At 41.4% G+C, this 14577-nt stretch overlaps 1 long non-coding RNA gene across 2 annotated transcripts in view; it reads right to left on the reverse strand.

Annotated features, from left to right (window-relative positions):
• LOC106506547 overlaps nt 1-14577 on the reverse strand; it is a 443286-nt gene that overhangs the window by 293041 nt on the left and 135668 nt on the right. For both annotated transcript variants that reach the window (XR_002339519.1, XR_002339518.1), the window contains exons 3-4: nt 2548-2631; nt 1079-1218 (exon numbers count right to left, since the gene is read on the reverse strand). This is a non-coding gene — a long non-coding RNA (uncharacterized LOC106506547). The remainder of the gene's footprint in view (nt 1-1078; nt 1219-2547; nt 2632-14577) is intronic.

Here is a 14577-nt window from a genome sequence, read left to right on the forward strand (position 1 = left end):
TACAAGCAAAACAAACACACAAAAAGACAGTTCAAGACCTAAGTATCCAACACCAGGGAAATGATTACATAGCCATTCAACAGAATCCCGGTATCTCCTGCTTTTCATAAGTTCTCTTTATCCTACTTCTCTTTGACGCAATCACTACACAAGGGCCTATTTTTGCTAACCAAAAGAAATCCACGAGTGTGTTCACTTTTACGAAAAAAGATGAAAAGTGAATATAGCATTCAGCACTGGTTTTGCAACAAACCTTTATAGAGACAGCCCACATCCCAAACAGCAAGAGTGGCGCCACCCAGCTCCTTTCTCAGGAACTACACTCAGCATCTCAGCATCACAGCATCAGACCGCCATAGCTTTAAACTCTGTCTGTGAATATCTGTGCTTTATCTCCATTTATTTTGTGCCTCCAGTAGCAAGATGTATCCTAAAGTAATTTCTTTTTCACTTTACACAATTTTGTCTTACAAAAGACTTCATAGGAACACTCTACTTTCAGAGAGCAATGGACATTTGTATCTACACTAGTTCATATATTGCTGGAAAAGAATATTTAACAGCCTGGGAAAAATGGTTATGATACACGGTTAATTGATAGAGAACAGTAAGCACCATTTTAAAAATCATTGGTAGATGCAAGATAGGAACAGAGATAAGAGAAGGACACACTATATTGGTTAGGCTCTAGTTTTGCATCATGCCATAGGGAGTTTATTGTAAGATCACACCAGGAAGAAAGGAAAGGTCTCAGGACTGATGCAGCCAGACTTCACAGAAAACCGAGCCCCCTACTCACTGCTCAGAAATGCAATCTCACTCTGGGTGAGAAAGTCAGATACTCCAGTGATTGACAGTCACACGAGGCAGCCTCTGCTGCTCTCTCAGCTTGTTTCTACTGCCTGTCGATGACATGTCTCAAATTCAAAACACGAACAAGAGGGACTGACCCAGTCACAGAGTCATCACCCAATGCGGAGCCCCTGCACTGGGCAGAGCACTCAACCCAGGCCATTTCTTGGCCCGTGATCAGCTCAGACTACAGACAGAGGCCTTTGGCCCTGATTTAATTACTCACGTGCCGGGTACCATGATCACATGACACAAACTTGGAAATGTACAGGTCAGGAACTGTTACGGCTGCTCCTCTCAGATGCCATACTCAAAGACACATATCCCCTGTCCAGCGCATTCATCAAATAACTTCAGTTATTACGCCTGAATGGTGGGGGAGAAACAAATCAGTTAGGGTTAGATTTGGCCCCATGTGACTAAACCTCCAAATTACACTGACTTAAACACATGAGGGTTTAGTCTCTCAAGTGAAAGAAATCTGGAGGCAGGCAGTCAAGGGCTGGGATGGCAACTCCTTGAGAAGTCATTAGGAATTCAGAGCTTTCTAACTTTCCACTCCTCATCACAGCACATGGTACAGGAGTCAAGGCTTCTGTTCCCGAATATTCTTCTCTCATTGCAAGTGCATGATGGGACTGCACTTCTCTCCTCCTTTGAATTCTGGTAGGGCATGAAACTTGCTTTGACGAATGAACTGTGGGGGGAAGTGACACATGTCACTTCTGAGCAGGAACTTTAAGAGCCAGTGTAACTCATTATTTATGTCCTTCCACCTATGACTGTGATTTTGAAAGCACAGATCAAGAGGACGCCTCCATCGGCCTGGGTAACAGAACGACTATGTAGCACAGGTTCTTTGCTCAACTCTATCAGACATTGAGGTAAGTATGAAGGAGACTACCCCTGAGATTTGGAGATTATTGTGATTATAACATAAATTGGTCTATCATGACTAGCACATATGGGTATCCTCAAAGTCACTTCTTACTCTACTTTGGCGGCTGGAGATTTAATCATTGCCTTCAAGTTTGAGAAAAATGGGGAAAGGCAAAAGGGCTAAACTTCCCATCTCTCTTTAGGAGCCCTCCTGAAAATTCTCTGGTGGCTGAGTGGGTTAAGGATCCAGCGTTGTCACTGCTGTGAATGTGGTTACTGCTATGGAGAGGGTTCAATCCCTGGCCTGGGAACTTCTACATGCCACGGGCACAGCCACAAAAGGGAGCCTTCCTGAAAGTCACACACTATTTCACTTCTATCTATTAGCCAGAACTTAGTTTCACGGGCCAGGAAACTGTCACAAAAGATTCTGGGTAGGATAGTCTTTTATGGGGACACACTGATGCCCTGAATATCATTAAGGCCGTGTTAAGGAAGAAGGTGAGAAAAGTGATCTGATAATCAATATTTGACACAAAGACTCTCACTTCTTTTATTTCCATTTTCCTAATTTTGTTCTATAAAGGCCTGTAGTAACTTTGTATGAGGAAAAAAAATTATTGGCAACCTCTCATTTATCCATTAAGGCAGTTCAAAGGCCACCTACTTCACAAAGGCTCATTTTATAGACCCAGTAGAAGTCCAGTCTCCCTCCTATTAGTTCTTCCTGAATCTTGCTTGTCCCACTTTTAATTTTTTAAATCACATTTGCCTTTGTATTGTAGTTACCTGAGTGCATGCATGCCAGGTCCCTACCTGATCATAGGTTCCTAGAAGACAGAGTCCCGTTCTTATTCTCCTCCATCTTCTAAGACACATTTCATGCATGGTAGGTGTTCGCTATTGAAAGAAGATACAGGGGAGAAAAAAAGAAAAGAAAAGAAGGCTATTGCTCAAATACTATCAATTTTCTTTTAAATCCCAATTTGAAACAAAAATGAACTCATCCTTCTTCCAAGGTAAATGCATTAAGGAAATACCTAAGTGCAAATCATCAAGTTCAGGTCTTCGTCAAAGAGACAAATTCAGACAGAAAGCAAGCTCCATAGTCATTCAAGAAGGGAAATGAGGCAATACAGGTGCAAACGCATGGACTGGTCGAATTTAGGTATGATCGATCTCAGGAAGCACATGGACAAGTTGAATGTCATGAAGGATAGCACATGAATGTCCTCTACAGAAGGCCAGAGCTTCCCTCCACACTGCCAAGGCCTCCTGGTCACCTCATATGGGCAGCTAAGCGCATGGTGTCTCTCCATGACTACAGACTCTGAAATCTCATCTGACATCAATGTTCATACAAAATTCCAACATACAGCAAAGAATGAGGTACAAAGAAACTGATGTACTGACATCACCCTCTGGGCAAAGGAGAAATAAAAGGGGGTTGAAAACAGTCCTGCACAGTTGGAGCAGGGAAAGGGATCCGTACTCTAGAACAGCAATCCAAAGTAACCAGTCTAAGAGTTAACCCTGAGTACTGGTTATGAGTGCTATGTACCAGGTGCTAAGCTAAGCACTTACAGGCCTTGTCTCATTTTACCTTCAGAGTGTCCCCATGCAATGAATACTATTTAACCTGTATTTCTAAAGTGCTCAGAAATTTCAGGAGATCTGTTACACTAATGGCACCACTTAACCGTCTCCCTCCAAGCACACTGTGAGTCAGATGACGTTGCAGCCCTTCTCATCAAAGGATGGAGTCTCTTTCCCCTTCCCGTGGATCTAGGCTGGCCTTGTGATTTGTTTGGGTTAAAAAAAAACTGTGTAGACGTGGCAATGTGCCCATTTTGAACATACACTTTAAGAAGGCTTGCTGCTTCTTTGTCTCTTGCTTAAGAGAGACAAGCCGATGACACCATGGGAGGTACGTGGAGCAGAGTTGGGTCATACTAGCTGACTAGCCAACCCCCAGGTGACCTCCCAGTTGATCAGAGTCGCATAAGTGAGCCCAGCCCTGATGAGCAGAGTCACTCAGCTCATCTTTGGACTCTTGGCCAAAAATAAGTGTTTATGATTGAATGTCACAGAAGACCCATAGCTGTTTGTTTAGCACCTGGTGACTGTTAGAGAGACAAGTAACTTTCTCAAAGTCACCCAGGTAGTAACTGGCAAAGACAAGACTTGAACCTAGCATGTCTACCTTCAGAGCATGACGTGTATGGGGAAGACTTGAGGAAAAACAGATCGCTTGCCAAAAATATGAAGTTTCTCAGTATCTCCAGTCTCCAAGTCAGAGGTCCACTATGTTCAGTTCTAGGGTCTCATTAACTAGTCCAGTTCTTTGAAGCTTGGTTTCCTTATCTTTACTGATTTTTTTTTTTTTTGTCTTTTTAGGGCCACACTCATGGCATATGGAGTTCCAGGCTAGGGGTCCAATCGGAGCTGTAGCTGCTGGCCTATGCCAGAGCCACAGCAACACTGGATCTGAGCCACATCTGCAACCTACATCACAGTTCAGGGCAACGCCAGGTCCTTAACCCACTGAGTGAGGCCAGGGATCGAATCCACATCGTCGTGGATACTAGTTGGGTTTGTTAATTGCTGAGCCATGACGGGAACTCTGGTTTCCTTATCTTTAAAATGGGCATAATAAATACTACTTGTAGCAAAATTCCTGTTAGAGTCCAATGAGATACCTAAGTGAAAGCATTTCACAAATGGCTGTGTAGATGCCGGATGCCAACATCACATTCTCCTCCTCTGCCAACAGCTCAGAAAGCAGAGGCCGCTCTGCCTGAATGGGGCTTTGCTAGAAGTCTCTATACTTCTCCCCCTTGAGGAATGATTACAGTTTAAGTGCACCTGTGGAGAAGAGGGTAGGAGATAGTTGTCTTTATAGCATCACCCGCCCATAGCAGGAAAGCTTTAGCTGAGTTTTAAATGGGAGAAAAGGGGGGGAAAAAAAAAACCTAAAGCTGCTATCAAATTCACAGAGGCCCTTAACAGTGATTTAATGCTGGGAGATCTAGCTTGCCACAAGATTGTGACAGGACTGTATTTTTTTTCTGTCGGGTTTAGGTGAGTGGTAGTGCGGTCGCATTTAAAGGCAGTGGGGAGAGGGTGGTGGGAGGGCTGTTAATCATGTGCCTTGGAACACAGTCTAGACTATAAGCAGAATTAAAGGGGCAGAGAGACTATAGATGGCTGGAGAGCGACCCTCAGGGCAGGGTGTTATCAAGAAAGCACAAAAAGAGGGTCAGGCTATACCTCACCTGCCCCTTCTCCTCTGATCTTTATAACTCAGTTCCTCCTTCCTGGAGCTCCTAAACCCACTCTAGCAAAGTCTTAACAAAGACCACTTAGCTTCCCTGGTGGTTCAGGACATGGTCTCAGTGTGTGAAAGATCAGGATTCAAAAGCATCACCTTATGCCTCTAGTTAACTCTTGCTTTCATCTTTTACACATCTAAATACCTTTTTAAAATGCACTCACTTTTAATGTTTAACCCTAGACACTATCCAGTTGTATGCATACATTCATTCATCAAACACTATTTGCTGACCTCTGTTCTATGCCAAGCACCATCCGAGGCTCAAAAGAAACAAAGATGAATGGCATATGGTCCCTGCCCTCCAGGAGAGACCATCAAAGGGACACACGGAGGATGGGCATAATCAGAATCAAGAAAATCAGAAACTACTTCCTGGAGGAAGTGGCACCCAAGCTGAGGCATGAATGATGAGCAGACTGAGGAGTCTGTAGTGAGAGGTAAAGATGAGTGAGACACAGGCATGGCGTGCAGGAGAGCAAAGGGGTTGCTAAAGAAAAAGGATGAGAACAGGGGCTCTGGAGATGAGTCTGGAAAGGCAGACTGGACTCGATCATGGGAGGAGCTTAGAGGCCAGGCTAAGGAGTCTGCAGGTGATGTGAAATCAGCAAGGGTTTAGACAAGTATATGATTTAGTCTTCTCCACTTCTATGAATGGTACCACTCAACTCATCAGCCCCCAAACCTAAATCAACCTTACACTATTTGCCATTCATCTTTCGCTGCAGAGCCAATCCATCAATAATTCTGTAGATTCTCCCTCCGATACCCAGCCACTTGTCTTCTCCTCTCCTGCCTCCACCTTCTTTAGAGCCCCCATCACGTCACTTGTCACATGGGGATGGTCTCCTTGGCTTCCTGATTCCACTCTTGGGTATTTCTTCTCTCCACTGCAGAGTCATCTTTTCTAAAAATAAATCAGAACCTATCTTTGCTCTGCTTCAGGCTGCCAGATGGATAAAGGCCAAGCTCCCTATCATGCCCTCCAAGTGCCTGTGTAATCTGGCCTCTGCGCACTTCCCTGACCTCACTTCCTTGCACTTTCTCCCATGCCTGCCTTCCCCTTGCCATGCTGGAGCAATTGCTGCTATTTCCAGAAGGCAAGCTCAGGACCATCTCACTGCCTTTGCCCTTGATCTTTGAACTACTCAATACTCTTTTTTCTCAGATCTTCCCATGATTCTCTCTCACTTTATTCAGATCTGTGCTCAAATGAGTCCCCTTCAGAAGTTTTTATCTAAGTCTATTAAAAGAATCCTTTCCCTATCTTCCTCCTTGACATTAATCTCTCTCGTCTTACCTTGGCTTACATGTTTTCTAAATACTTACCAAAACCTTAACTAATATTGCTTGTGTATTCATTACTCTTTTTTTTTTTTTTTCTGTCCTTTAGGATCTCACCCACGGCATGTGGAGGTTCCTAGGCCAGGGGCAAAATTGGAGCTGCAGCCATTGGCCTGCACCACAGCCATAGCAAAACGGGATCTGAGCCGTGTCTTCAACAGCTCACAGCAATGCCAGACCCTTAACCCACTGAATGAGGCCAGGGATTGAACCCTGGTCCTCATGGATACTAGTCCAGCTTGTTTACTGTTGAGCCACAATGGCAACTTCTGTATCATTACTCTTATCCTTTACCTTCTCTTTGAGAATATTACTCTTTTGTTATGCTCTTATCTCTATCTTCCCATCTAGAATGTCCCATGAGAGAAGACATACAGGTCTATTGAGTTCACCACCTTGTCCCCATCATCTAGAACCATGATTTGGGTTCACAGGAAGTGCTGAAAAAACTGTTGAGAAAGTGAATATAGAACTGAGTATGTCTGGGGCAAGATGATAATTTTTTTTTCTGGAATGGTTGAGATATCTAAAAAGCAGCCTTCATAATTGGATTCAACCTTTTCTTAATTTTCTACACCATGTTTCCCTTTCACACCTATATTTCCTCTCAGATCTGAGACTACTTCCTTTTTTCCTTTTTTAAAGTCTTATTGAAAGCTGATTTACAATGTTGTGATACTTTCTGTTGCACAACAAAGTGATTTTGTTGTACATGTACATCCATCCATTCTCTTTTGATTCTTTTCCCACATAGATTATCACAGAATATTGGGTAGCATGTCTAGGTTCTTTAAAATATCCTATGAGATCATTAATATGTGGAATCTAATACAAATGATACAAAAGAACTTACAGAATAGAAAGAGAATCAAATATTTTTGAAACCAAATTTAAGGTTACCAAAAGGGAAATGGGGGGACAGGGATAAATTAGGGGATTGGGACTGACATATACACACTACTATCTATTAAAAAAAAGACAGGTAGCAAGGACCTATTGCATAGCACAGTACTAAAGTTATTCAATACTGTGTGAGAACCTACATGGGAAAATAATCTGAAAAGGAATGGAAATATATATATATATGTATAACTAATTTACTATGTGTACACCTGAAACTAACAAATTTTGAAGTTAACTATACTCCAATAAAATTTATTATAAAAAATAAAGGGAGAGCCTCACCTCCCTGAAGCCCAGCTGTAAAACAGGAGTAAAAGACTCCCTTAAATGTTAATTGTGAAGATCAAATATAAGCATATAAGTGAAAATTACTACCTAGGCCTTTATGACAAATTTAGACTCCAGGGGTTAGATTATCACAAGATGTTTGAATTCAACAGATCCATAAATATTATTATATAGTATTCTGCTATTTAATTTGTGTGTGTGTGTGTGTGTCTTTCATCTATTTAGGGCCACACTTGAGGCATATGGAGGTTCCCAGGCTAGGGGTCTAATTGGAGCTGTAGCTGCTGGCCTATGCCAGAGCCATAGCAATGCCAGATCCGAGCCATCTCTACAACCTACACCAGAGCTCATGGCAACGCCAGATCCTTAACCCACTGAGTGAGGCCAGGGATGGAACCTGAAACCTCATGGTTCCTTGTGAGATTCGTTCCTGCTGCGCCACGATGGGAACTCCATGCAATTTTAAATTTATTTAACCTGTTTAAAATGTTTCTGCTAGACTACAGACAGCATTTCTTCTTTTTTGTCCTCCGTATTCCAGTGTCTAGCAAAATATCTGCTATTTGTTTATTTCACAGAAAACCAGCAGCTTCTGTTCCAGAATGAGGGACATTTGTGGAGTTTCATGTACCACCAGGATACACTGAATACTCATTACACTAAGGCACAGTGATGTGATTACACCTCCCCTCCTTGCTGGATTCCTACTCCCAGAGCTCCTTTCTTGTGACCATAATAAAGCTCTGAGCCCTTCATCTTGACTACTGTTTCCAAGAATATGTGATTATAAGTGCATTCATATCTAGCCTTCCATCCCTGTATTGATCTAGTCCTTGGGAGTTCCCACTGTGGAGCAGTGGGTTAAGAACCTGACTAGTATCCATGGGAATGTGGGTTCAATCCCTGGCCTCACTCACAGGTTAAGGATTTGTGAGCTGTGGTGAAGGTCACAGATGCGGCTCGGATCCCATGTGGCTGTGGTTGTGGTGTATAGGCTGGCAGCTGCAGCTCCAATTCCACCCTAACCTGGAACTTCCATGTGATGTTGAGTGTGGCCCTAAAAAGAAAGAGAAAAAAAAAAAAAAGACAATGTCCTAGGCTGAGGTCAAATCAGGCAATGTATAGGCACATACTCATTCTTACTGCAGTACATACTTTGTAAAAGCTGGAGCAAACTATCTGTATACATACACTGCGTGAACATTCATTTTTTAAACTTAAGACAGCTTGTAAATCAGTCCTTATCATGACTTATAGATAGGAAACTTTTTTTTATAGCAAGCTGTACCTGAGTTTAACAGGTTTTCTACCAATGAATAATTTGCTTATGTCTAGTTTTTGCTATTCACAAGTCACTGCACAAAGGTGTGGGCATGACTATTGAATGACTTCATACGGGAAGACTGGCAAAAGCAGCTATGCTATAAATTTTTATTTCTACTGCCAAAAAGGCTGAACCAATTTACATTCCCAGAAATAGCATGAGTATCTGTTTCTCCAGTATTATCAAGTTTTACATATTTGTGAAGCTGTTAAGTGAAAAATGAAATCTCATTTTTGAAAATTTCTGTATCTTTACTTATGAGTACGACTGACGATTTTGTTGAATGCTAGACATCCATTTCTTCTTTTTTGAAATTACTGTTAACATTCTCAGCTCATTTTTCTTTTGGTTGTTGGTTTTCTTTATTTGTAGACATTGAGGAATTAAGGAAGTTCAGTTATAGCATGTTCTTTTCTCCATGTAGATAGAGTTTTAAACATATGTAGTCAAATTTGTCAGTCTTTTTCTGTGTGTGGTTTTAGGGATTCATTTCTTCTTTAGAAATGTCTTTTGGAGTTCCCATCGTGGCTCAGTGATTAATGAATTTGACTAGGAACAATGAGGTTGCGGGTTCAGTCCCTGGCCTCGCTCAGTGGGTTAAGGATCCGGGGTTGCCATGAGCTGCGGTATAGGTTGCAGATGTGGCTCAGATCCTGAGTTGCTGTGGCTCTGGTGTAGGCTACAGCTCCGATTAGACCCCTAGCCTGGGAACCTCCATATGCCATGGGAGTGGACCTAGAAAAGGCAAAAAGCCAAAAAAAAAAAAAAAAAGAAATGTCTTTTGTACTTCAAGATTACAAAAGCATTCTGCTTCATTTTCTTTTAGTGATTTGTATTTTTACTTCCTCTTTTTAAAAATTAATTCATTAATGCATATGAAACTGTGTTAGTTTTTCATTGCTGCATCACAAATTACCATAAACTTACCACCTTGAAACAGTACACACATGTCAGTCTCTATAGATCAGGGGTTGGGCATTGTTTAACTGGGTGCCTTGCTTATGGTTTCGCAGCAAGACCTTGGCTAGAACTATGTTCTCACCAGAAGCTCAAATGGGGAAGGATTCACTGCCAAGGGCTATCAGACAGCTGTTCAAATTCATTTCCTGATCTATATGATCCATGGCATCTTGCTTATTAAACCCAGAGAGAGAGAGAGGGAGAAAGACTGGGGGTGGGACTCTAGCAAGACAGACATTCTACTATTTTATAATCACATATGTGATCACATACAACTTATCACCTCTGTCATATTCCAATGGTTAGAAGAGAGTCCCTAGAGTTCCCATAGTGGCGCAGTGGAAATGAATCCAGCTAGCAACCATGAGGTTGCGGGTTCAATCCCTGGCCTCACTCAGCGGGTTAAGGATCTGATATTGTGAGCTGTGGTGTAGGTCAGCAGCTGAAGTTCTGATTTGACCCCTAGCCTGTGAACTTCCATATGCCATGGGTGCGACCCTAAAAAGAAGAAAAAAAAGAAGAAGAAAGTCACTGATCCTTTCCACACTCAAAGGGATTACACAAAGGTATGGATACCAGGAGGTGTGGATTCTGATAACCACTATAAAGTCTGTCTTTCACAAATCCGCTCTGATAAAAGGACTGAGGTAGGGATAGAAATTTCTTTAGATACTTAGCTAAAAGTCTCAATGTCATTGATCAAATTCTCTAACTTACCCTTAACTTTTTATAAACTCTATTTTTTGTTGTTGTTTTTCTCATACAATACAGTTTAAATAGCTCAAGCTAGTTCATTTCTCTTTCTTTCCTCTTCTCATGTACAGCATCTGTGATATTGGAACACATTTACTTGGCATGAAAAGAATACTTATCAAGCTTTCTCCCCAAAGGCAATCATCATGGTCAGATTTTGCAATATTCTTCCAGATAGACATATAAATATTTATATTTATATAACTCGTATATACATCCATATCTATCTAAATATAAAGTTTGGAGAAGTAAAATGAAGAAGAAAGTGCAATCATTATTTCACTCTTTTCCTCATGAGAGGCGCATCTTCACCACAACGCTCAGACAATCTCAGGCCATCCGAGTATATGCTAAGAAACACTCAGACAGTTATGCCAAGAGCTGACACTAGTCATCCTCAAAAATGAGCCAAGTTCAGGACCAAGATAAGGCAGGGGGCAGCCAACAGGTAGACCAAACATTTCCGAGGATATGAGCACATCCCTAAGAACATAATGTAGTTGAGAAAGGATTAAGAGTGTGGCAGGAAAACCCAGTCACAAGTTCCATGCATTTGAGCTGCTACTGTATCCACTTGGGCCACTGTGAATAGGATCTTGTTTAGTTCAATAAGGAAAACTAAAAATTTCTGACTACATTGTTTCTTTTTTTTTCTATCTTTTTGTCTTTTTAGGGCCACACACGTGGTATTGGGAGGTTCCCAGGCTAGGGGGCTAATTGGAGCTACAGCTGCCAGCCTATGCCACAGCCACAGGAACTGGGGGATCCGAGCTACATCTGCGACCTACACCACAGCTCATGGAAATGCCAGACCCTTAAGCCACTGAGCGAGGCCAGGGATTGAACACACAATCTCATGGTTCCTAGTTGGATTTGTTTCTGCTGCGCCACAACAGGAACTCCTACATTCTGTTTCATATTAGAGTCTGTAATAATCTATTGAAGACAATATCACTGTTTCTCAGAAGCAGGTAGAAGAAAGACAATGAAGCACATACTAGCCATGATGTATTCATATGTGCATATATGTAATTTGTGTGTATATATATGTATATGTGTGTATATATGTATATCTACACATACATGTGTATATATATAAACACATAACACTTTTTCAGATTATTTTCCTTTATAGGATATTACAAGGTATTTAATATAGTTCGCTGTGCTATACAGTAAATCCTGTTGTTTACCTACTTTATATATAGCAATGTGCATATGTTAATTCCAAAATCCTAATTTATCTCCTCCCACCCCCTTCTGCTAACCCTTTAGTAACCAAAAATTTGTTTTTTTTCTATGTCTGTGAGTCTGTTTCTGTTTTATAAGTCAGTGCATTTGTTGGCAATGACTTTTCCTGAAAAAATGTCCATCCTCCCTACTATTATGACAACCCATCCTTATTCTGCTACTACTTTTTTTGGAAGAGGCCGTTTCCTATCCATGCATGGGTTTTTTAGAGTTTATTTTTAAAATTACATTTATTTTGAATAGGGGATATGTACAAGAGGTAAAAAAAAAAAATTCAGATGCAACCAAATATACATAAAAAGAAAAGTTAAGTCTCCCCACATACCTGTCCTCTTGGTCCCCAGGCCCCCTCTCCTTCCCAGAGATAGAGATAGGTGAATGCAAGTAGGTGTTAGAGAGACAGAAATGATGGATGGGTAAATAGATCACATTTTTTAAAAAGTACAATGGTGGCATGCTATACACAATTTTTTGCACTTTACTTTTTTCACTTCATGATATATCATAGCATGGCTCTGTATTAGCACTGGAGAATTGCTTCATTTTCAATACCTACATAGTACTGTTTGAACATAATATAATTCACGTAACCATCCTCTCTTAGTAGATATCTAGTCTATTTCCTATCTTTTACTTTTAGAATAAGGCTCTGATTAAGAACTTCATATTTCACAATACCATTCAAATTTTCTTTTTTCTTTTCTTTTTTTTTTTTTTGCTTTTTAGGGCCACACCCATGGCATATGGAGGTTCTCAGGCAAGGGGGCTAATTGGAACTGCAGCTGCTGGCCCACACCACAGCCACAGGCAGGCCAGATCTGAGCTGTGTCTGCAACCTACACCACAGCTCATGGCAACGCCAGATCCTTAACCCACTGAATGAGGCCAAAGATCAAACCTGCAACCTCATGGTTTCTAATCAGATGTGTTTCCTCCGTACCATGACAGGAATTCCCTTGTTTTGTTTTGTTTTGTTTTGTTTTTTTAGGGCCACACCCACAGCATATGGAGGTTCCAAGCCCAGGGGTCAAATCAAAGCTACAGCTGCCTGCCTATGCCACTGAGCTAGGCCAGGGATTGAACCCACATCCTCATGGATCCTAGTGTAGCTGCTGCCAATCACTCAGGCAGGAACATCTCATGAACCACTGAGCCACGAAGGGAACTCCTAAAACCTAAATTGTTTTCTTTTTAAAGATAAGTAAAAGATTATTTCTAACATAATGCACCTTATTTCTATCATGGATCTCCATCCATCTAACGTAGCACTAGATTCCACAGCAGTCACCAAACTGAGATCCAAAGCAGAGACCCAAACTGACAGCTACAGGCTAAAACTGACACAAAGACATGCTGTATTTTTGTGATTCACACAATTTTTTTCTTCAAAATGGAACGAGTTGTCTGCATTACACTTGTCAGAACTTTGATGTGATTTTGAGAAAGTGCATCCAAATCAAGAAGTGGTGTGTCTCTTGAATGACTGCCCACATTCTTGCCCAACTATCACCGGCTGGAGCTGAGTAAAGCTGTTCCACTCAGCTGTGGCACAGAATTCCTCTGTCCACCCCATGAGACGGGAACCAAGATTCCTTCACATCTCTGAGGTTGTGCCTGTTGTCATTTACCATCACACACTCCCTATTTTCCCCTCCATACAGCAAAATGATTCTGTACTCAAATGTCTCATAACAATAGGAAAACAAAAAAATAGCCCTGTACCCACCATCACTTCTTATCGCCTTATGCCCAGATGCTTCCTCACTCATTTACATAACTAGCGTGGCCTCTGAAAGTATGTGATTTTGTGATCCCATGTTTAAAAGGACCAGACCCTCCCCAAGGTCAAATATATTTTCAGAAAAAGTCTGATAGCGGCCTATCATCTCTCTCTCGCATTTATTTAAACTCTCCTTCCATTTGTCAACTTTGTTGACAGGTTTGATCTGCAAAAGATTGTTTATTTTTAGTACCATTTCTAAAACAATATTGATACAAAACCAAGAGAAATAAAAAACAAAAAACTCTGAGTCTGTGCAATAGACTTTGCAGCTAAAGTGGCCAATCTGTGGATTCTAGAGGAAGAAGAGCAGCTGGCAAAACTAATCAGGGTTGGACATTTGCATTTTTTTTTCCTTTTTTATAGTCTCCCCTGGTGCTGGGAGATTGGTTTTCTGTGTTGGAAGGAGGGCATGGAGAGCAGCTGCTGCCTCCCGGTCTGCTGCACAGTATACGAGAGAGCGTGGCCCAGAATTCATCTGCCAAATATCCTAACAGGTTAACCAGTTCTGGAGCAAGGAAGTCACAGCTCTTACTTTTGAAGGTTCTTTGTACTGAGTATAAAAGATTCTGTGTTTCAGGGGATAAAATGTCTCTTCAAATTTGCTCTCTCTATAAACTCTAGGCAGCAAGATGCTGCTGCTTAGACTTGATGATCTCCTGCTGATGAGATGGTGACAAGAAAAAAATTAAATACAAGTATGAACTTGGCAAAAGTAAACATATGCAGGCTCCCAAGCCATGTAATTCTCACTACAAGTGAGTAAGTGCTTCCTACCCATGAGGCATTGTGCTCAGTGCTATACTTGCATTATCTCATTTCGTGTTCTCGGCACTGAAAGATATAGGCTATTGGTAACTTTGCTTTATAGATGGAAAAACTGAAGATCATAGAAGCATAGTGGGGTTTTCA

This window comes from Sus scrofa, chromosome 16, assembly GCF_000003025.6.
Source record: "Sus scrofa isolate TJ Tabasco breed Duroc chromosome 16, Sscrofa11.1, whole genome shotgun sequence".
In the NCBI taxonomy this organism is placed as follows: Eukaryota; Metazoa; Chordata; class Mammalia; order Artiodactyla; family Suidae; genus Sus; species Sus scrofa.